General features: G+C 38.2%; 1 long non-coding RNA gene across 1 annotated transcript; it reads left to right on the top strand.

The window, feature by feature from the left end:
- Window positions 1–202: 202 nt before the first annotated feature.
- Window positions 203–18,117, top strand: LOC113612516 (uncharacterized). Its single transcript, XR_003429867.1, has 3 exons — window positions 203–327; window positions 537–538; window positions 18,107–18,117. It is a non-coding gene; the product is annotated as an uncharacterized LOC113612516 (long non-coding RNA).
- The last annotated feature ends 4,271 nt before the right edge of the window (window positions 18,118–22,388 follow it).

Raw genomic sequence — 22,388 nt, 5'->3', positions numbered from 1 at the left:
AAAAAGATGAAAGTGAGATCGGGGTATGTATTCCCCTGCCTTGCCCCCTGCTGTTCTACAATGGGACGACAATGTCCCTCTACTAAAGGCCACAGCTCCTGTCCTGTGGCCCTCTCCATATTACTACAGGCACACCTCGTTTTATCATGCTTCAATTTATTGTGCTTCACAGATAATGCATTTTTTACAAACTGAAGGTGTGTGGCCATCCTGCATCCAGCACGTATATCAGTGCCGTTTTTCCAACAGCGTTGGCTCATTTTGTGTCTCTGGGTCACATTTTGGTAATTCTCACAATATTTCAAACTTTTCATTATTATTATGTTTGTTATGGTGATCTGTGATCAGTGATCTTTGATGTTACTATTGTCATTGTTTTGAGGCCACGAACTGCGCCCGTATAAGATGGTGAACTTAAGAATCGCATGTCTCTCACCTCACATCAAAACCTAGAAATGATTAAGCTTAGTGAGGAGGGCACGTTGAAAGCCAAGGTAGGCCAAAAGTTTGTTGTCTGTGCTCGATAGTTAGCCAAGTTGTGAATGCAAAGGGGGGTTCTTGAAGGAAATTAAAAGCGCTACTCCAGTAAACACATGAATGATAAGAAAGCAAAACAGCCTTATTGCCGATATGGCGAGTTTTACTGGTCTGGATAGAAGATCATACCAGCCACAACATTCCCTTAAGCCAAGGCCTAATCCAGAGCAAGGTCCTAACTCTCTAAAATTCTATAAAAGCTAAGAAGAAAAGTTTGAATCTAGCTGAGGTTGGTTTATGAGGTTTAAGGGAAGAAGCCATCCCCATAACATAAAAGTGCCAGGTGAAGCAACAAGTGCTGATGTACAATCTGCAGCAAGTTATCCAGAAGATCTAGCTAATATCATTAGTGAAGATGGCTACATTAACAACAGATTTTCAACGGAGATGAAACAACCTTCCATTGGAAGAAGATGCCATGTAAGACTTTCATAGCTAGAGAGGAGAAGTCAATGCCTGGTTTCAAAGCTTCAAAGGACAGGCTGACTCTCTTGTTAGGGGCTAATGCAGCTGGTGACTTTCAGTTGAAGCCAATGCTCATTTACCATTCTGAAAATCTCAGGGCCCTTAAGAATTATGTTACATCTACTCTGCCTGTGCTCTACAAGTGGAACAACAGAGTCTGGATGACAGCACATCTGTTTACAATATGGTTTACTGAATATTTTAAGCCTACCATTGAGACCTACTGCTCAGAAAAGAAGATTCCTCTCAAAATATTACTGCTCATTGATAAGTGTCTGGTCACCCAAAAGCTCTGATGGAGATGTACAATGAGATTAATATTTTTTTCACACCTGCTAACACAGCATCCATTCTGCAGCCCATGGATCAAGGAGTAATTTTGGCTTTCAAGTCTTATTATTTAAGAAATACATTTCATAAGGTGATAGCTACCATAGATAGTAATTTCTCGGATGGATCTGGGCAAAGTACATTGAATACCTTCTGGAAAGAATTCACCATTCTAGATGCCGTTAAGCACATTTGTGGTTCGTGGGAAGAGGTTAAAATAGGAATATTCACAGGAGTTTGGAAGAAGTTGATTCCAACCCTCATGGATGACGCTGTGGGGTTCAAGACTTCAGTGGAGGCAGTAACTGCATTTGTGGTGGAAATAGCAAGAGAACTATTAGAATTAGAAGCGGAGGCTGAAGATGTGACGGGATTGCTGCAATCTCATGATAAAACTTTAAGGGATGAGGAGTTGCTTCTTAAGGATGAGCAAAGAAAGTGGTTTCTTGAGATGGAATCTACTCCTGGGTGAAGAGGCTGAGAAGATTGTTGAAATGGCAACACAGGATGTAGAATATGACATCAACTTAGTTGATAAAGCAGCAGCAGGTTTTGAGAGGACTGACTCTGATTTTGAAAGAAGTTCTACTGTGGGTAAAATGCTATCAAACACTGTTGCATGCTACGGAGAAATCTTTTGTGAGAGGAAGAGTCAATCTGTACAGCAAACTTCATTGTTGTCCTACTTTAAGAAAGTGCCACGGCCACCCCAGCCTTCTGCAACCATCACCCTGATTGGTCAGCAGCCCTCAACATCAAAGCAAGACCCTCTGCAAGCAATAAGATTACAACTCTCTGAAGGCCCAGATGATGGTTAGCATTTTTAGCAATAAAGTATTTTTAATTCAGGTATGTACTTGTTTTTAGACATAATGCTATTGCTACAATATAACTTTCACATGCACTGGGAAACCAAAACATTCATGACTCATGTTATTGCTATATTCGCTTTATGGCAGTGGTGTGGAATCAAACCCACAATATCTCTGAGCTATTTCTATATGCTTTCTGGGTACCAATAATCATTCTCTCCTTTGCCCCTTCAAGCCTAGCGTTGGTAACAGCTCCTGTTGTTATCCCTGGGGCACTTCACAATTCCTTGTTGCTTTTCCTAAATGCTCCCATGCTTTTGCAAATAGTCCCTATGCTAATTCCTCCTCAAATTATCCAAGAAGAGTGTGCCGTCCATTTCCCGCTTGGACCCTGGCTGATAAAGCCCCTAACTTTTTGTTTCCTTGTATCCATCTTCTCATACAGGCTCCTGGTTTTCTAATAACCATCATACATTCACTGAAGCATTCTTATTCTCACTGTTTCCCCAAATCCCCATGTTCTGGTCAGTGCTAGCTCTTAGTCGTGAAAGCATTCATATGAATATCTCTGTCAGATGTGTTTAGTGTTTAAGGGGGAAACCCTTTAGTCCCTAAAGGGCTATGGAGTTGTTGGTGCTTAAAATGTAATTGCACTAGAGTCATGGCAAGACTCACGCCACGTTTCACAAATATGACATATGTATATGTATCTCAGCTGGATGTAGGTTTGTTAAAAATTTTCAGCTTTAAGCTGTTGATAGTGCAGTAGCAAATCCAAGCTGAACTATTTAATTATGATGACCATGCATCCTAGAAACTGTTTTTGTAACTTGGACACAGTGCCTTTCTCAACACAGTTTATTTTCTTGAAAGAAAGAAAACTAAGAAAACCAACAATGGATTCTTATGCAAAGAATATTTCTAATAGGAAGAGAGCTGTTATTTTAAGTATTAACATTGTCATGGACACAGCACAAACTGGCTTTTCTGTGACTACATTTTTCTTCCTACATTTAAAATGGGAACCCTTTGAATATGGGTTACTGTGTTACAAGTTAGCACCTGCAGCTCAGGCAAGAGTCTCTACAAAAATCAGAGAACTACTGGGAACAATTATCTATCCATATGTCAGAGCAAAGCCTGTATATGTGCATGCCCATGGAAGAGCTCAAATGAACATGAACATCTGAGATTCTGCAGAGCTGTTTTACTGAATAGTATTTTCTTATTGAAGTATAGTTTATTTACAGTGTTGGGTTAGTTTCTGGTGTACAGCAAAGTGATTCAGTTATATATATTCTTATTCATATTCTTTTCCATTATAGGTTATTACAAGATATTAAATATAGTTAGTTCCCTTTGCTATACAGAAGGACCTTGTTGTTTATCTATTTTATATATAGTAGGGTGTATACGTTAATCCCAAACTCCTCATTTATCCCCCCACCTTTGGTTACCATAAATTTGTTTTCTATGTCCGTGGGTCTGTTTCTGTTTTGTATATAAGTTCATTTGTATCATATTTTAGATTCCACATGTAAGTGATATCATGTCATATTTGTCTTTCTCTGTCTGGCTTACTTCACTTAGTATGATAATCTCTAGGTCCATCCATGTAGCTGCAAATGGCATGATTTCATTCTTTTTTATGGCTGAGTAGTGTTCTATTGTATATATATATATATATATGTATACCACATCTTCTTTATCCATTCATCTGTTGATGGATACTTAGGTTGCTTCCATGTCTTGGCTAATGTAAATAGTGCTGCTATGAACATTTAGGTGCATGTATCTTTTTGAATTAGAGTTTTCTCTGGATATATGCCCAGGTGTGGGATTGCTGGATCATATGTTAGCTCTATTTTTAGTTTTTTAAGGAACCTTCATACTGTTCTCCATAGTGGCTGTGCCAATTTACATCCCCACCAACAGTGCAAGAGGGTTCCCTTTTCTCCATACCCTCTCCAGCATTTATTGTTTGTAGATTTTATGATGATGGCCATTCTGACGGTGTGAGATGATATCTCATTGTAGTTTTGATTTGCATTTCTTTAGTAATTAGCGATGTTGAGCACCTTTTCATGTGCCTCTTGGCCATCTGTATGTCTTCCTGAGTAGTATTTCTGAAGTCCTACCTCAGAATACTATAGTACAGAGGAAGTTCGAGCAAATATGTCAACAGCAAACATGCTTGTTTGGTGTTAGAAAACTGCATCAGTTCATTTTGTTGTATTTACTGATCTGATCTGTGAAACAAACTCTCAGCTGATTCATATAACTCTTGTGTTTTGCTGTTATTGCCCACTAAATTGACCATTTGACCAAATTATTAGTTGCTGTGGTTTTCTGTAGAAGAGGGTAAGTTCTGACAAACTGTGGGGGATGGAGGAAAGCACTTTAGTTAGCTTTGTAATGCACATCCACAAATGATCCCCAGAAACAAAGCATCTATTATGGGATGGCAGATTCCTAAACCATCATCACAACCTGATTCTTTAAAATAGCACAACAATGCAAACAATTTAGTGATAACTTCTAAAGCTGTACTTGAAATAGGGCAACTTCCACGCACAGAAATAGAGAATTTGTTGCTGGGATGTCTGTAGTGTCTGTGGATTTTTAAAATAAGTCCCAGTTTTACTCTTGATCTGGAACATCTCATTATCATCATCAAAAGGGAGATTTGGTTCTGATGTCTTACATGTTTACTATCTTTAAAATATAGCCAGGGGATTGCAGTCCCTGACATTTACATTTATCTAATTTATTGTCCACAGGCTTTGAATTGCTTATTTAATTTAAATTAATGGGCCGTGTTCAAATCAAAGAAAGCTAAACAAATTAAGGCAGAATAGTCTAATCTGGCACTTTAAACTCTAAGATTTATTGCAGACATTCAAGATTTGAATTTGATTGCATTTATTGAATCAAGCCAGGAAGCTATTTGACTCTAATGGTTGGGCTAGGTTAATCTATAATGAAGTCCAACCTAAGATTAGAGGTGGGAGTTCAACTCAGTTCAACATCTGAGCACTGCATGCGCTATAGGTTCTGGGTACTGGGGAGAGAGAGAGGCTAGGCCTCATACCTCACCTTCAAGGAGCCCACAGTTTATTGAGAAGAATCAAAGGGAGGGATAATATCACAAAGGATGAATTTTCCTATCTTCTCTCAATTTGAAGCCTACCCTCTGAAGACGATATAACTTCCAGAGATACATTCACTTCAAAAAATTTTCCCTAAGCACCTACTACTATGTGTCAGAAACTGGTACCAGTGCTAGCGACTGGGAATACATAGATGATTTATTTTTTTTTTGGTAACTGAGATGTACATGGAGAAGACAGAGAAAAGAGACAAATATTTACAATAGAGTAGGACTTAGGAAGATACATGGACCCTGTGAAGAGAAGCACAGTTTGTTCTGGAAGAATTAGGGGTTATGAGATGTTTCTAGCTGATACATTCAATAAGCATTTAATAAGTGCCCACTATGTGACAGGCCATGAGGGTAAAAAGATGAATAAGAAATACTTCTTTCCCTGGAGGAGCTCATGATTTAGTGGACCTATGTATTGCAAAGTTCTAAAAATGTCTGCATCAGACGGGTTGTTCTTAACAACAACAAAAAATTTAGAAGCCTTGACCTTCTGAAAGAATAACTGGCTTAAGGTTAAAAACAAATAGAAAATGCTGTGGACAAAATAATGAACAATGTACATTTAAAGACTCAGAAATATCTATTAGACAAAGATTAATAAACAATTTATTTTACTGAGTTGTATTGTATATAAAAAATAATTTAAAAGCTGAAGTTCAAAAATGACTGGCAATGCAATTATGATTTCCATAAATTAAATTACATTAAGTTGCCTCAAATATTTTCCTTGGTTTAAATTCCAAGTTATGACACTAGATTGTTTATACAATATTAAAGTCACTGGTTGAAATGTGTAAGACTTGGTCAACTAGCTCTTATCTACTTTATGCTAAATGATTTAATTGTAACAACAATACTTTTCTATAAATATAACAATGTTCAAACACTGATCCACAAAATTTTTGCCTTAGTATATTTCTGTATGATCAGGAGCTGTTGAATTGCTTGGGTACAGAACTTTTTGCAGTTACATAAAGCAGTTTGTTTGCATTTACAGATGACAATACTTTTCAAGTTCCGAAATTCACAAATATTAAGATTACATATAATTTCCCCCCTAAAACTTCTGTGTTATGGCTAAGAATAATAAATTTTGGAGAATTTTTATACATTCATCACCAACAGTGGACTTTCTTGTGGGGTCTGTTTTTACCCACACAAGTTTTTATCACTTAGAATTATGTGAGGTTGACTAGAGAACAATCATGCCCCTTGCAGAGGAAGTGCTTGCCAGTCCACCGGCCTAACCTGCCAGCTAAGTGACTCCTGAAGGTCGCTAACAGGGTGGGAGAGAGACAAATTATTACATCGTCAACCTTAAGGGTAACTTGAAATTATTTTAAACTTTCAATATGAAATCTATAAATGCTATACTGTAGTATATAAAAAATCATATCCTTATATTTTTAACATATGTACCTGGCATTATCTCTAACTCTTTCCAAGGAACATAGACATCTTAGGTAACTCCAGTCACCTCTCCTATCTTCCATGTTTTTGTTTTCTAGTATTATAGTCCCACCTTTTTTTATCACATCACCCCAAAATTCATCATTAATATAATTGTTTGTACCCAAATCAGTCATTAACATGATTAGCCGTTGATTTGAAGTTAGCAAGCTTGTTCTGTAAAGATGAGGTAGTAAATATGTTCATCTTTGCAGGCCATACAGTCCCTATCACTACTACTCAATTCTACTGTAGTAGGAAAGTGACCACAGACAGTAGGTGAATGAATGAGAGTAGCTGTGTTTCAATAAAACTATAGGTACAAAAATAGGCAGTGGGCTGCATTTGGCCCAGAGGCCATAGTTTGCCAAATTCTGGTTTATACAGTCAGAGCTTTGTTCAGCTTTAGTTTCCCAGTCCCCCCTTCCTTTTCTTAACTTTTGCATCCTGCTCTTTGTAGGTTCAATTTCCTTCTTTCTGAAATGAATCCTCATGTAGGTTTTTCAGAAGAGATCTCTAAAGTGTAACCACTCTTTGACAGTGAGGAATTCCTGAAGCCCTTCAGTCTAGAGTTCCTAATCACATTTGACTTGCAAGGATTTTAGGCTCTGTGTAAAAAAAAAAACAAGTTCCAAGTTCGGATTTTTTTCTTCAAAAGGTCCTACTCTAACACAAAATTTTATCTACCTTATATTTAAAACTATTTAATCATGATATAAATAGGGACAAGGACTGAAAAGGAATGTGAGAAAATAAAAATAATTTGATAGAAAGAGAGGATTGGTAGGTGATTTTTTTTTCTAGTTATGTTTGTTCAATAAATAAAAATTTTAAGTACTTGTCTCAACTGATTCAACTTTCTTTTCCTTAGAGAAAAAAGATATTTCTAGCTTTCAAGTAAATTGGTATAATATCAATATCTAAATAGAATGACACTGATTCCCCTTTGTAAGCTCTCAGTTTCTCAAAGAATACCTTAGGGAAAGCTCCTGCCAACTCCCTGCAGTTGTACTGTCTGGATGACACAAATGCTTTGAACACTGATTCCCAGAAGTGTATGCTGGATCCTTCCTCAGAGGCCTATGTGCCCACCTCATGTGCTGGCAGTTGGCATCCTCTTGGCATAGGAGTTGTACTGCGTAGTCAAACCCAGCTTCTATCAGTAGCATGTGAGTTGCTGATTTAATCTCAAATATATGTTGATTTTAATGCCCTTGGCCATGGCTGTTCGGAAAAAAAAAAAAAACCTGTTACTAACACTACAACTAGAATAACCTTAATCTTACACTCACAGCCTTTAACGATTACTGTTACAGTGTAATATAATGTAATCTTTTGTATCAGTTGTCGATCACTATATAATAAACTGCCTCAAAGCTTAATGGCTTAAATAAGCAACTATTTCTTATCTCTCAAGATTCTGTGAGTCACCTAGGATGTTTTTCTGGTCTGGGCTGGTTTGATTTATCTCTGCTGGGCTCACTGACGTGTGCGGTCAGGTAGTGGGTTGAATGGCACCCGGACGATCTAGGGTGGACTCACTCACATGTTTGGCACTTGCCAGGCTATTGAATGGAACACTTAGATTCACCTCTGTAGTGAATACTATGGCATGCGAGCCAGATCCCCCTCTTCAAGGCCAAGACATTTTTCCCACAGTGACTAGAAGTGTTGCCTGTTGACAACTTACTGCTGAATCTCTACCCCAATAGTTGTCAAAAGCACCTGCCTAGCCCAAGATCATACTCCCTCCTTGAGGGCAGCCCTCATCCAGTGACTGGCTGATGCAGACATCAAAGTGCCTGGCCCTTTGCCTTAACTTGAAACAACTTTGAAGGGCCATCTCAGCTCCAGAGTTCCCCAAGGGATCAGCTGAGACCTCTGTTTCAACTGTGCTGCAGCTTAACTTTCCCCATGACCAATCCTACATTTATTCCTGCCTCACAGTTGTTGCCAACAGCACTCCCCAGTAAACTTCCTGCTTGAAAATCTCCATTCCAGAATCTGTCCTCTGGGGATCATGACCTAAGACATCCTGAATGTGGCCTCTCGTCCTCCAGCAGGTCTTGTGCTCACCCACGTAGGTGCTTACAGGGTTCCCGAGACCATAAAAATAAACTGCAAAGTCTTTTAAGGAATGGGCTCAGAACTTGCACAATTTCTTTTCTGTCACATAATTTTGGTCAAACATATCAGTTATTAAAATAAGTGAGAATGGGTTAAATAATATTAATAGCATTGGTGGTGATGACAATGCCTTTTCAATGCTTACTTTGTGCCAGGCACTATTTTAAGCATTATATGTATAATAACATCTTTAATACCATAACTTTATGAGGCAAGTGCTGTTGTTATTCTTTTTTACAGATGAACAAAGAGTAGAGTTTCATCAAATATTTCCCCAAACAAGCTAATCTACTACATGAAATCTGTGAAATACCTCTGATCCTAAAATGGGGATGGGTGACACAGCTCTGTGATGTACAGAACAGTCATTCCAATCAGCTGATTTCACGCTGGGACTTTAAATCACTGAGCAGTGCTGATGCTAGTGAGAAGTTTCATTAATTTCATTAATGAAATTAAGTTTCATTAATTTTTTAAATTAATTAATTTCATTAATTAATTTCATTAATTAACCATCAAATGACTAAGACTTGGGTGAAGCAGGGACGTTCTGAACTTTTTTGGACTCTTCAAATGTTGTGGCCTTCAGTTCACTTATGCTCATAGACCTTTACTGTATTTTATTCACTGAGGGATTCCTATGCCAAAAGAATTTCAGTTGAAGGATTAGTCTGGTGAAGTCAAACCCTCTGTCGTGCATCAGAGCAGACATTTTAAGCATCAGTCCAGCTCACATTTGAGGAGAAGTGGATTTAGTTACTGATCCCATGTATTTATGCTGTCTGCCTTTTATTTTAATGATTGCTTTTCTCCAATCTCCCTTGATAATCAGAAACTTTGTATTTATGGCTACCCAAATACTACAGTGGCAGCACGGATTTAGCATAGAACTTCAGACAGCTAAGAACTGACTCACCATCCCCTCATTCCCCTAACTTAACCATTTCTAATGGAATGTAAGAGCAATGTTGTTGCACCCTTGTCACCCCACTGATTGGCAGGATGTATGTTTGGTCTAGCTGGCTGGTAGGGATTCACTTTCTCCCTCACTACTTGACGCAGACATGACAAAAAGGCTGATCTGGCCATGGGAATGCAAGTTGCTATCCTCTTATACTAGAATTTCCAAGAAAACTTCTGGAGAACAAAAAGGACAGCTTAAATACCCTACATTTACAGCCTATGCATTTTCACCATTGTGATATTGTAAGTGGCCTAGTGTTGTCTCCGTGGATTCTCGACCTGAAGCGCTAACACTTCCTTGTCACTTTTACTGCAGCTAGAACACAACAGATATGATTCATGATGCAAACACATGTACTTTTTCCCTTAATAAAATAAAATCTCCGAAGTCATTTTCCAAAGTGGGGCACTGTTCAGTTGTGTTTTTAAACAACTTGTCTATAATGCGTTATCAGAAAATTTTGGCTGAGAAGGGAAGATGTGATCACTTCCTCTAAAATGTAGTCATTGACTTAAAAAAATCATAACCATGCCCCTGGGACAGTTAGTAAAATCATTCATGAAAGGTGACTGAGCATCAATCAAGTTTGAAATGTTCCCCAATGAACAGCTGCTAGCCGAGTCAGAATAATAATTTTGATTTTATTGTATTTCCGTTTGTTGAGTATATTAAATTAACAGAGCTCAATGTTAGGCTTCTTGACCTCAGTATTATTGCTATTACTCATGGAGTAAGATTTTCACCCAGGGAAATTATTTTGATTAATTTCTCCGTGGACTAAGGAAAGATTTTATCTCATTTCTGACTCATAAAGTTACTATTTCATTCACTTCAGTTGGCAATGGAGAAGAGAATTCTCTGAAATTGCCGTGCTGCAAGAGGGAAGAGATATGGGGATATATGTATATGTATAGCTGATTCACTTTGTTATAAAGCAGAAACTAACACACCATTGTAAAAAAAATACATTTACTGAAGAGTTTATGTGCAAAGAGAATTTTAATTTCTGATGAAAAGATAAGTGGCTTTTTTTCTTCCCTAGGAAAGAAACTTGAAAGTCTATATGCAAACTGGCTTTAGGAGACTGTACCTTCCTTAGATGCAAGGGGAATGTTTCAATGTTTGAACACTTTTGTATGTCTGTATATAAAATGTCAAGTGACGTATTAAATAGCATATTATAAATAAAACCTAAATGCTGATAGATATGGCAAAAAAAGAAAAAAGTAAAAGAAATTGCCGGGCCACTCATGCCCTATTTTGTATTATATTTGGGGTTGTCTACTTCCATAATTAGGAGAGGACCATAACCTTGACAACAGAGTTCCCAGAGTTCCTGACTACTCTCTACAGACCACTGGGTGTTGTGTGCACCTGACTCAGGGAAAGTCTCACCTCACTAAATATTAGGGCAAACCTTCTCAAAATGAGAGAACACTGGCATTTTCATTCATACAGTAATGTGCTAAAAATGCTTTCAGCAAATGGTTTGTTATAGCTGAGTTTAAAATGTGTAGAAATCCCTCGTTTTTTCAGCTGGGTCTCTATTCATTCTTGCCTTACATGACTGAGATGTCAAATAAGAGGTAGGGAAATGATTTTTTTACTTGCCCCAAATAAGAGCACATAAAGGCATTATTGCAGTTTGTTTTCTTTTCTTAGGTCTTCCCAATTCCACAGAAGACATCCTGTTCCAAGAGAATTAAAATCAAATCATCAGTTAATTGTATCTATATACACAGATATTTTCTTCAATGTTCAAATCCCTTTGAAATTGTCTTCCCTTTAGCTCTTAACTTCTTATTAAGTATGTTTTTGGTGCAAGCCTGAAATCATCATTAAATTGCCACAGATGGTTCTGCTTTGATCACATTTTTCCTCAGTCAGTCTTGCCCTTGATGTAGCTAAGGGCTAGCTTTCTGCTTTGATTTTCCTGAGATTTTGAAAGCTAGAAATGCAAATGTCATTTTACACCATAAACTGGACTAAATTCTGTTTCCTCTTCATAATTCCTTGGCGGATCTTTGTTAATGTTGGTTTAAGTCTTGTGGCTATTTCTAACCATGTAGCATGTGGATTATTTCCCTGAAATTTGTTTGATTTAATTTAGTCTTCATGATCAACTGAAGCATTTATCAAAATCATTAAAATAAACCCACTTTTCATTCATTCATCTCTGGATGTTGTAGAAAAATGTGTTTAGGATCAACATTTCAAGCCACTTCCCCTAGCTTTCCACTTTCTTATGCCACCATAAACCCAAATAGCGATAGTCCCTAGTAATAGCCAATTGTCCACTTGCCCCCCCCCCCGCCGCCAAAATAATGGATTTGCAGATGCCAATGCTGATTTTTGTAACCAGTTTTCCCAAATCCATCTGCAAAACTTTGTTTTATATGCTGGATACATAGTAGAATTCCCCTCCAAATATCTGTAGACAAAGGGCCACCTCTTGATTCAAGCTTTGAGTTCTTTAAGGACGGAGACCTCATTAACCTTGATTATGGACCTTCAAGAGCCAGCCGAGTGCTGGGCTCTGAGAAGATTCTTAGTGAATTACAGACTGATTACCTGAAAATCACAGGCTGTTAAAAGGCTGCTAGTTAGGAATTGTAGAATTGATTAAATAATATTTTATACATTCTATGAAATTAAATTGAATCTAAAAGATATACTAGAGCCCTTTAAAAAGGATCAACACTATAGAAACCATAATTGGAGATAAACATGAATGCAAACAGTCCAGAAGAATAAAAGGCAGCATCAGATTGTTGCTTGAACCTCCCCTACACACACACATACACCTAAAGTGTGCCCCTCCTTCTTTCTCCTTTCCCATTATCTGGAGAAGAGTTAAAGAAGGGAAATCATATGGGAGATGATACTGTGCTTATCTTTCTTGTTCACTTAATGTGCTTATAATTCTTGTCACTTCTGGTTTACTTTGTTCCTTATAAGTGTTTGTATTTGTATATGTGGGAAGTAAATAGTAGTAACAGCATAGAAATCAATTGTAGCTTAAAACAACATAACTAAATTTCTATGACTGTGACCCCAAACAATTGCAGAAAGTGGGTGGGTCTGGTTAATGTCCGACTTGAATCTCCGCCTGAATATCCAAGTATTGATGTTAAAATAAAGGAGATAGTTTATAGTAGTTAACTTTAATTTCCTCATCTCTTTAGCAACCTCATGTGGAGCAGGGAGAAGTGGTGTCCAATGACAATACCATATTTTTTTCCCCGCTCTGTCTACTGGTCACCTCCAAGTTAGGATTGGCAAAAACTGCCTTTAGTGGCTTTCCACAGTCTGGTGACCCAAATGCATGTGTTCCTTTGTACCCTTCTGCTGAATCCCTAGTGAAATAGTTAATGGATTTTGTAGAAATATTATAGAATATTACCAATAAACCTTTTTCATTTTACAAGTGAGAAAACCAAGGTTCAGGGAGGTAAAGCTAGTTGGTTACACTCAGTGCAAATACAATTATGCCATATGACACAGTAAGTATCAGGAAAACAAAGGGTACTTAGGTTATAATTTCAGCATTGGGGGAAAATGAAAATAATCATACCTCCAATAATAATAATTCTCCTTATTTATTTTTGTCCTTTTCTTTTCTTTTTTTCTTTTTTGTGGTATGCGGGCCTCTCACTGTTGTGGCCTCTCCCGTTGCGGAGCACAGGCTCCGGACGTGCAGGCTCAGTGGCCATGGCTCACGGGCCCAGCTGCTCCACGGCATGTGGGATCTTCCCGGACTGGGGCACGAACCTGTGTCCCCTGCATCGGCAGGCAGACTCTCAACCATTGCACCCCCAGGGAAGCCCTGTCCTTTTCTTTTATCGTCAAATTTACATATAGAGAATGCACATACAATATTTTAAGTGTACCATTGGTTTAATTTTGACAGTTACAAATACCTGTGTAAATACTATGTAATCAAGAATATAAACTATACCCATCACCTCAGAAAGTACCCTAGTTCCCCTTTGCAGTCAGTTCCAACCCAACCCTAATACAACCACGTTTGGATTGTTACTACCATAGATTTATTTTCCCTGTTTTTGTACTTAATATAAATGGAATAATAAAGGGTTTACTTTTTTATTTTTCTGGCTTCTTTAACTCAACACACCATGAGATTCATTTAAATTGTCCACATATACTAGTGTTCTTTTTTTCTTTTTTTTGGATTAAAAAAAACCCAGACATTTATTTTTCACAGTTCTAGAGGCTGGAAGTCCAAGATTAGGGTGCCAGTATGATCTACCAGAAAACTACTAGAGCTAAGCAATTAATTTGGTAAAGTAGCAGGATGCAAAATTAATGCACAGAAATCTCTTGCATTCCTATACGCTAATGATGAAAAATCTGAAAGAGAAATTAAAGAAACACTCCCATTTACCATTGCAAAAACAACAAAAAATACTTGGGAATAAACCTACCTAAGGAGACAAAAAAGACCTGTATGCAGAAAACTATAAGACACTGATGAAAGAAATTAAAGATATCACAAAAAGATGGAGAGATATACCATGTTTTTGTATTGGAAGAATCAATATTGTGAAATGACTATACTACCCAAAGCAATCTACAGATTCAGTGCAATCCCTATCAAATTACCAATGGCATTTTTCACAGAACTAGAACAAAAAAGTTCACAATTTGTATGGAAACACAAAAGACCCCAAATAGCCAAAGCAATCTTAAGGGAAAAAAAATGGAGCTGGAGGAATCAGACTCCTTGACTTCAGACTATACTACAAAGCTACAGTAATCAAGACAGTATGGTACTGGCACAAAAACAGAAAGATAGATCAATGGAACAGGATAGAAAGCCCAGAGATAAACCCACACACATATGGTCACCCTATCTTTGATAAAGGAGGCGAGAATATACAGTGGAGAAAAGACAGCCTCTTCAATAAATGGTGCTGGGAAAACTGGACAGCTACATGTAAAAGAATGAAATTAGAACACTTCCTAACACCATACACAAAAGTAAACTCAAAATGGATTATAGACCTAAATGTAAGGCCAGACAATATAAAACTCTTACAGGAAAACATAAGCAGAACACTCTATGACATAAATCATAGCAAGATCCTTTTTGACCCACCTCCTAGGGAAATGGAAATAAAAACAAATGGGGCCTAATGAAACTTCAAAGCTTTTGCACAGCAAAGGAAACCATAAACAAGAGGAAAAGACAACCCTCAGAATGGGAGAAAGTATTTGCAAACGAAGCAACTGACAAGGGATTAATCTCCAAAATATACAAGCAGCTCATGCAGCTCAATATCAAAAACCAAACAACCCAATCCAAAAATGGGCAGAAGACCTAAATAGACATTTCTCCAAAGAAGATATACAGGTAACCAACAAACACATGAAAGGATGCTCAACATCACTAATCATTAGAGAAATGCAAATCAAAGCTACAGTGAGGTATCACCTCACACCAGTCAGAATGGCCATCATCAAAAAATCTACAAACAACACTAAATTCTGGAGAGAGTGTGGAGAGAAGGGAACCCTCTTGCGCTGTTGGTGGGAATGTAAATTGATACAGCCACTATGGATAACAGTATGGAGGTTCCTTAAAAACCTAAAAATAGAACTACCATATGACCCAGCAATCACACTACTAGGCATATACCTTGAGAAAACCATAATTCAAAAAGAGTCATGTACCACAATGTTCATTGCAGCACTATTTACAATAGCCAGGACATGGAAGCAACCTAAGTGTCCATCAACAGATGAATGGATAAAGAAGATGTGGCACATATATACAATGGAATATTACTCAGCCATAAAAAGAAACGAAATTGAGTTATTTGTAGTGAGGTGGATGGACCTAGAGTCTGTCATACAGAGTGAGGTAAGTCAGAAAGAGAAAAACAAATACTGTATGCTAACACATATATATGGAATCTTAAAAAAAAATGGTTCTAAAGAACCTAGGGGCAGGACAGGAATAAAGATGCAGACGTAGAGAATGGACTTGAGGACATGGGGAGGGGGAAGGATAAGCTGGGCCGAAGTGAGAGAGTGGCACTGACATATATACACTACCAAATGTAAAATAGATAGCTGGTGGGAAGCAACCGCATAACACAGGGAGATCAACTTGGTGCTTTGTGACCACCTAGAGGCGTGGGATAGGGAGGGTGGGAGGGAGATGCAAGAGAGAGGAGATATGGGGATATATGGACACCTACAGAGGAATGGATAAAGAAGATGTGGTACATATATACAATGGAATATTACTCAGCCATAAAAAAGAATGAAATAATGCCATTTGCAGCAACATGGACGAACCTAGAGCTTGTCATACTGAGTGAAGTAAGTCAGACACAGATAGACAAATATCATATGTTATCACTTATATGTGGAATCTAAAAACAGGGTACAAGTGAGCTTATCTACCAAACAGAAATAAAGTTACAGATGTAGAAAACAAACTTACGGTTACCAGGGTGTAAGGAGCAGGTATAAATTGTGAGATTGGGATTGACATATACACACTACTATGTATACAGTAGATAACCAATAAGGACCCACTGTAAAGTACAGGGAACTCTACTCAGTACTCTGTAATGGCCTATATGGGAAAAGAATCTAAAAAAGAATGGATATATGTATAACTGATTCACTTTGCTGTACACCTGAAACTAACATGACATTGTAAATCAACTATACTCCAATAAAAATTTAGAGAGAGAAAATAAATAAATAAATTCTGGAGGATGTTGAGGTTTTGAGTAGGTTCACCATCCTGGTACTTCTTCTCTGAGCGTATCCCAGTATAGAGTCTTCCAAATGTCAAAGCGTAAATTTTTCAGGGTAAAGTTTTCAGGTATCTTTTGATCTGTGCAAAATAGAGCAAGCCTGTTGCCTCTTCTAGATATTAAACATCTGTTAGTATAACCTCATAATGCTATTGATTCATGGAACCTACTAAGACAGCTAGTCTTTTTTACAGGTCCCTCACTTTTTTAATATGTCACCCCAAAACTGCACTACTGCATTTATAGAGCTTGTTTTATACACGAAAGCAGGACATTGAAATGTGTCACTATTAAATTTCATCTTTTTAAAATCAGAATCTAAAACCAAGAGGCTACAGAGATGGGCAAAATCTATTTTTCATAATAAGTCATTATCCCTACTGGCTTTGTGTCTACTAATGGTTGGGTAAGCATGTCAGCTATGCTCTCATTTAATTCATTAATATAAGTGATTACTAGAACAAGGCATAAGATAGAGACTCATTAGAGATGTGTTAATTTTGACCTATTAATTAAGACAAAGATAATTTAACCCAATATGTAGCAGTACAATTGTCTGGTCACAATTTATCCCTCTTATGGATAGGATATGAGGAAAGGCTTTGTAAAATGCCACCTAGAAATCCAGTTACACCATTTTCACAGAATACCCTTGATATGTCAGTCTGACAAAATTCAACATAGTCCATCTCATCACCGTACTCCATAACATATCTGCTTCTTAATTTCCCTATTTCTGACAAAGAGGCCCTTTCTCCTTCAGGCCACCCAGGCTTGAGAGTTAAACCATTTTTGATACCTCCACCTCCCTCTCCTCCTGGTCAGTTAATCACGAAATCAATTGTTTGCTCTTCATTATAATGCTCTGCAACTCTTATGTCTCCATTTTCCACTTTTACCACCCTAATCCAGGCCTTTATCACTTCAGACATGGAGCACTGCAGAAGCTTAACGATTTCCCTCATTCTTTTATGTAGTGACAGTGTGAAGAATGGCTCCTTTTATTCCTGTCACTCCCATCTAAGATGCATTCACTCATTTCTTCTGTACACATTTATTAGACATGGGGGGCATGCTTTTTCTTGTCTCTTCAAGGAACAACCTCTTACAATCTCTTTGTAAGCAACTTGAAGGCAAAGATTATAGTATCAACCCCCCCATCATTGTCCACACAAATATTGCACAAATACTGTTTAATAGCTGTACAGTACACAAATACAGTAAATAGCTGTAAACTAGAGATCAAATCCATTGAATCGATTCAGTTATTTCACTTATTCTCTTATTTCATACTTATTAAAGATAGGTAGGGAATTTTTTGTAGCACCATAGTTATGTGAAGATAATTATATGCAACTTTTTAGAACCAAGAACACCACATTGAATTCATCTGGGTGGTCTTGTGGTAAAGTATTAGAAATTTGTCATTTGAGAATCTTCCAAATGTATAGGATACTACTCCAAGCAGAAATCTATTGGCAGACAAAGCACCCCGAGTTCGATACTTCACTTGCAGTGTTAGGCTGAATGGTATTTGGCAGCAAAATCCATCCAGAGACCTCCAGAGACTCATTAAAAGCAGATAGTGCTGAAGCATAGCAAAATGGTTTCCATTTGGACCATGGTGCCAACTTAGATGTATGAGAAATAAAATGATTAAGTAGTTCCTCGCAAGGACATTCATCTAACTAGGCAGTTCTTAAAAACAGTTAATGTGTGTACACTTATTAGGTCAATGTAGTTGACCCCTAACTCCTTTGAACCGTACAACCTAAACACAAGTTACAGGAGAGATGGCCTAATACCAGGCCATGTATGTGCTAGAAAAGTAAAAACAACTTATGTGACTTTAAAGTTGAAGTGCTAGTACATAAAGATGCCTGATTTGTATGACATAAGAAATGAGAATAGTCACTCTGTGAGAGAACAACTTACTGATGGGCACATAGCTCAGTGGTTCCCAATCCTGTATATGATATACATTTATTTCAAACCTCAGAGCAAGTACAAATCTTTTTCTGGTCACTAGAGTAATTCATTGTCATTGTAGAGCATTTGGAAAGTATGTAAGCACAAAAGGAAAATGAAATTCACCTGGAATCCTACTACTCATTATGACTCCTGTTACCATGTGGTGAAACTATAATTTTAGTATGTTTTTATAAATAGGGATCTTATTGTGCATATAGGCAAAAGAAATAGTTTCTACAATCAGAAACATATTTCATTTTCTTATGTCATTGATGCTGTGTAATTAATATCCACACATCTGTTTTTATCTATTTTAATTTTTTGTTGATTTCTATTAGTGCTTTAACGGGGAAAATCAAGAGCATATGCGTTATAAATATAACTGTATGATGTTTGTTTTGGCAATTTTGCCAGCTATTACGAAGCCTCTTTTTAAAAGACCTCACTGAAGACATAGTAGCCTCCCATGAAATATGAAGCACTTTGGTAGCTGCCAACAAGTGTTGAGTAGGCCCCTTGCAGAGAAGACTGAGGGTCTTACTTCTTGGAGCCTTTATGGTAAGGAACATTGGAACACTGGACATTGTTTGTCTGGGAATTAAGGAGATCTGAGCTCTAATTTTGACTCTGCCACTAAATCACCACTAACCTCATTTTCTTATCTAGATACGGAATTAGGGGGGTATTAGGAGAGGGAGAATATTTGAAATGATCCAAAAACTCATCAAAAACCTATTCTGATCTAGACAGAAGGTACAGGTGCTCAATGTTTTATATATTGGATGTTGCATGATTGAACAGCATATCCAGGTCAAAAAGTTCATGATACTAAGCAGTTATAGCTATAGCATTAAATTAACTGGAAGTGTGGTAAAGGGTAAAGGAAAAAGAAATTGTGTCAGCCCTTCTAAAAATGCTCTTCAGTGAAAAACACAACATAAAGTTCTCCTTTACAACTATAAATATTTGTAAATAGTCAGTAGATAACTCTAGGTCACTGGTTTGCTGAGGTTGGAGTCTTGACTCCCATTGACCCCTTCCTATCATAACATTCCTTTTTCTGTGCCTATCTTTTATTCTTTCTAATCTCATAGCAATGGGTCAACACAGGCCCATGGTAAATACCAAGTCTCAAGTAGGGCAGTTCATTATATTAAGGCTTTGAATTATAATATCTTGTACCCAATTCATATTCTTATTAAAGTAGTTACAGTTAATCCTTCCTGAACTACATCTGCTGTTAATTCCTTTCAAAATGGACTAGGAGAACAATTGTTATGTACATTAATAAGGTTTACTAATGAGACCTTTTTGGTTTGGGGGGGCTCAATTTTATGGAATGAAAGTTGGAGAATGACATTATTTGGCTCTTCAAGACCTCACAGACTAGATTATAAATGATACAAGGGACAGAGCTCTGACAAGGTCTCACAGTGATAAAGCACTAGGGCCAGAGGCAGGCAAAAAAATGTAAGAATCTCAAATCCCTGTCACAGAAACCTTTAAGTTTTCAAAACTAATCACATCCACACTTTCAGAATATGAGAGCGAAATTCCACTTTCTTAGCCACCTGCCATTTCCCCGCCACTGCTCCTGTGTTCACCTTCCTTAGATCTGGTTCCTCTTCCCTTCATTCAAACTGTTTATTGGTTTGCTTTGACCACTTAGAACACAAAGTCAGCAAGAAGTCTTTGAGGGGTGGGAAGAGACAAGAACACTCTAGGGGGATCAAGAGATTTTGCCTGGGAAGCGCATTGCCCTGCTATTCCGTTACTAGCCATAGGGAACTGGGGAAAAGGATTGGGTGTCAGATGAAGAGCAGACTGAAAGCAAGGAAGCACCAAGGGTCTGTTTTCTCTCTCTGGGATCTCTGGGGGCCTCTCTCTGAAAGATGTGGTGAAATATGAGGGCAAGTGACAAAGCACTGTCACATGTAATTTGAAGTTTGCCGGCAGGAGAACAGACTGAATGACACGTAAACCTTCCTCATTGGCACTTGGACCCACGTGCCACTTGTTTCCAAAAGCACAACCATAAACACCAACTGAGGACTTTTTAGAAAAGAACAGAGGACCAAGGACTTTACATGGAAGTAGTGGCCAGTTTATAGCCTCTCCAGGGAATAAGGCAGTGTGATAAGGGAGAAGGGCATTTAGAGAACCAGCCAAAAGCTCCATCTTCTTTTATTAAGTGTTCTGCTCACACCCATGAAAGTTTCTCCAAGACAGCTCCTGGCAGAGCCTTGGGAGAAACAAAAATTCAAGTTTCTGTCTAATAATGGAAAACAAAGAGTTAACTAGATGACTGCTAAAGCATGTCTTCAATTGCTCTTGGTCATACATCCCTATGAGGAAAATAATAGCAACTCCCAGCAGGGCTAATGTTCAGCTAGTACATTCTCGTACGGCCCTACCTATTGTTTGCATCTGTTCTAACTGGCCAGTACCCATTTAGGCTATCGTACTTCTGAAGGGGATTTTTGAAACAGAGTTTCCTCTCATGATTTTGCCCGAGATACACTGCTCATGGACAGGAAGGCCTCTTCCAGAGGGTCACTAGAGAGGTCTAGGGAGTCCACGTGAAGGAAACTTCTGTACTTGACATTTGACAGCCCATTGCTGCCGGTTCTTTAAGGCTTGACAAAGTTAATAAGCCACAGAAGACTTGGGGAATGTGTGCATATAAGTGAAAAAGACTATGTTTAAGCTCTAACTATGTCAAAAGCCACACAGCCAAAAGACGTCTAGGAAACTTCAAATAGCTGCAGGGACATTCTGGGTGGCTCCCCTGAACAGCACCTATAGTAGGTGGGGCGGCTGAGCAACAACAGCTGTGCAAAGTGGTTAGCAGTGACATCACTAAGTTTACCAAACCCCAGGGTGAGCCCCACATCCTACCTGGTTCCCTGAGATTTGGAAGCATTTAGTGTCTCTGGTCACATGGCTCTAACTAGTTTCCTGCTGCCTTTGCAGTCCAGCTCGTGGCTATTGGGTGAGGAGGAAAGCACCAGAGAACGAAGCCAACACCAGTCATTCGCCCGTTCAATCTGAGGGGTGAGTGTGAGAAAAGAATCATGAAAATGCAAGCGTTCTGATTCTAAAAGTGAAGATTAAATCCATTCCTATAAGCAAGTATAGGAGGATCTTGGAGGTTCACGATTCCTGCATGTCATCTCACAGTGCACGTGCAGCCCTACGAAGAGGCAGAGAGATGGGCTATAATAACCAAACAGCTTTTTTAGTTTGATGCACTGTTATCCAGCAATGAAGACCTGGTTCAAAATGTACACGAAACTCAGGGAGATGGGTGCCTTACAAAGTGGGCTGTATCATGCGATAACGAAAATTGCACAGATTTTGGGGCCAGGTAAACCTGGATACAGATCCCGGATCTGCCATTGAAGGTATATTCTGTGACTTCAATCAACATGGTTTCAGTTTTCTCATTTGTCAGACGGAACTAGTAATAGCACCTATTTACTAAGGTTTAATGGGGATTAACTAGAATACTGTATATAAAGCCCCTAGTACAAAGATCTGGCACAGAATAGGTGCTCAGTAAATGGTTATTCCTTTTCCCTCCACTTGGCCCTCATTTTTCCTTGGCTTCTTGGAGCGCAAGGGTTTAAGTCATAGACACTGACATGAGCCCAGGAAGGCCAGAAAATGAAGGGTGACTAAGCATGACCCTCCTTTTCTCCAGACAGTAGGTAAAAGATAAGCCATTGCTGCCTTGCGGGCTCTGAAAGGTTCTTCTATATCAATGTGGGGCACGT

Source organism: Aethalodelphis obliquidens, unplaced genomic scaffold (genome assembly GCF_003676395.1).
Source record: "Aethalodelphis obliquidens isolate GAN/ISIS:26980383/991018 unplaced genomic scaffold, ASM367639v1 scaffold78, whole genome shotgun sequence".
NCBI lineage: Eukaryota > Metazoa > Chordata > Mammalia > Artiodactyla > Delphinidae > Aethalodelphis > Aethalodelphis obliquidens.
Note: the sequence above shows the minus strand (reverse complement) of the source record. Positions and strands in the feature narration are given on the sequence as shown.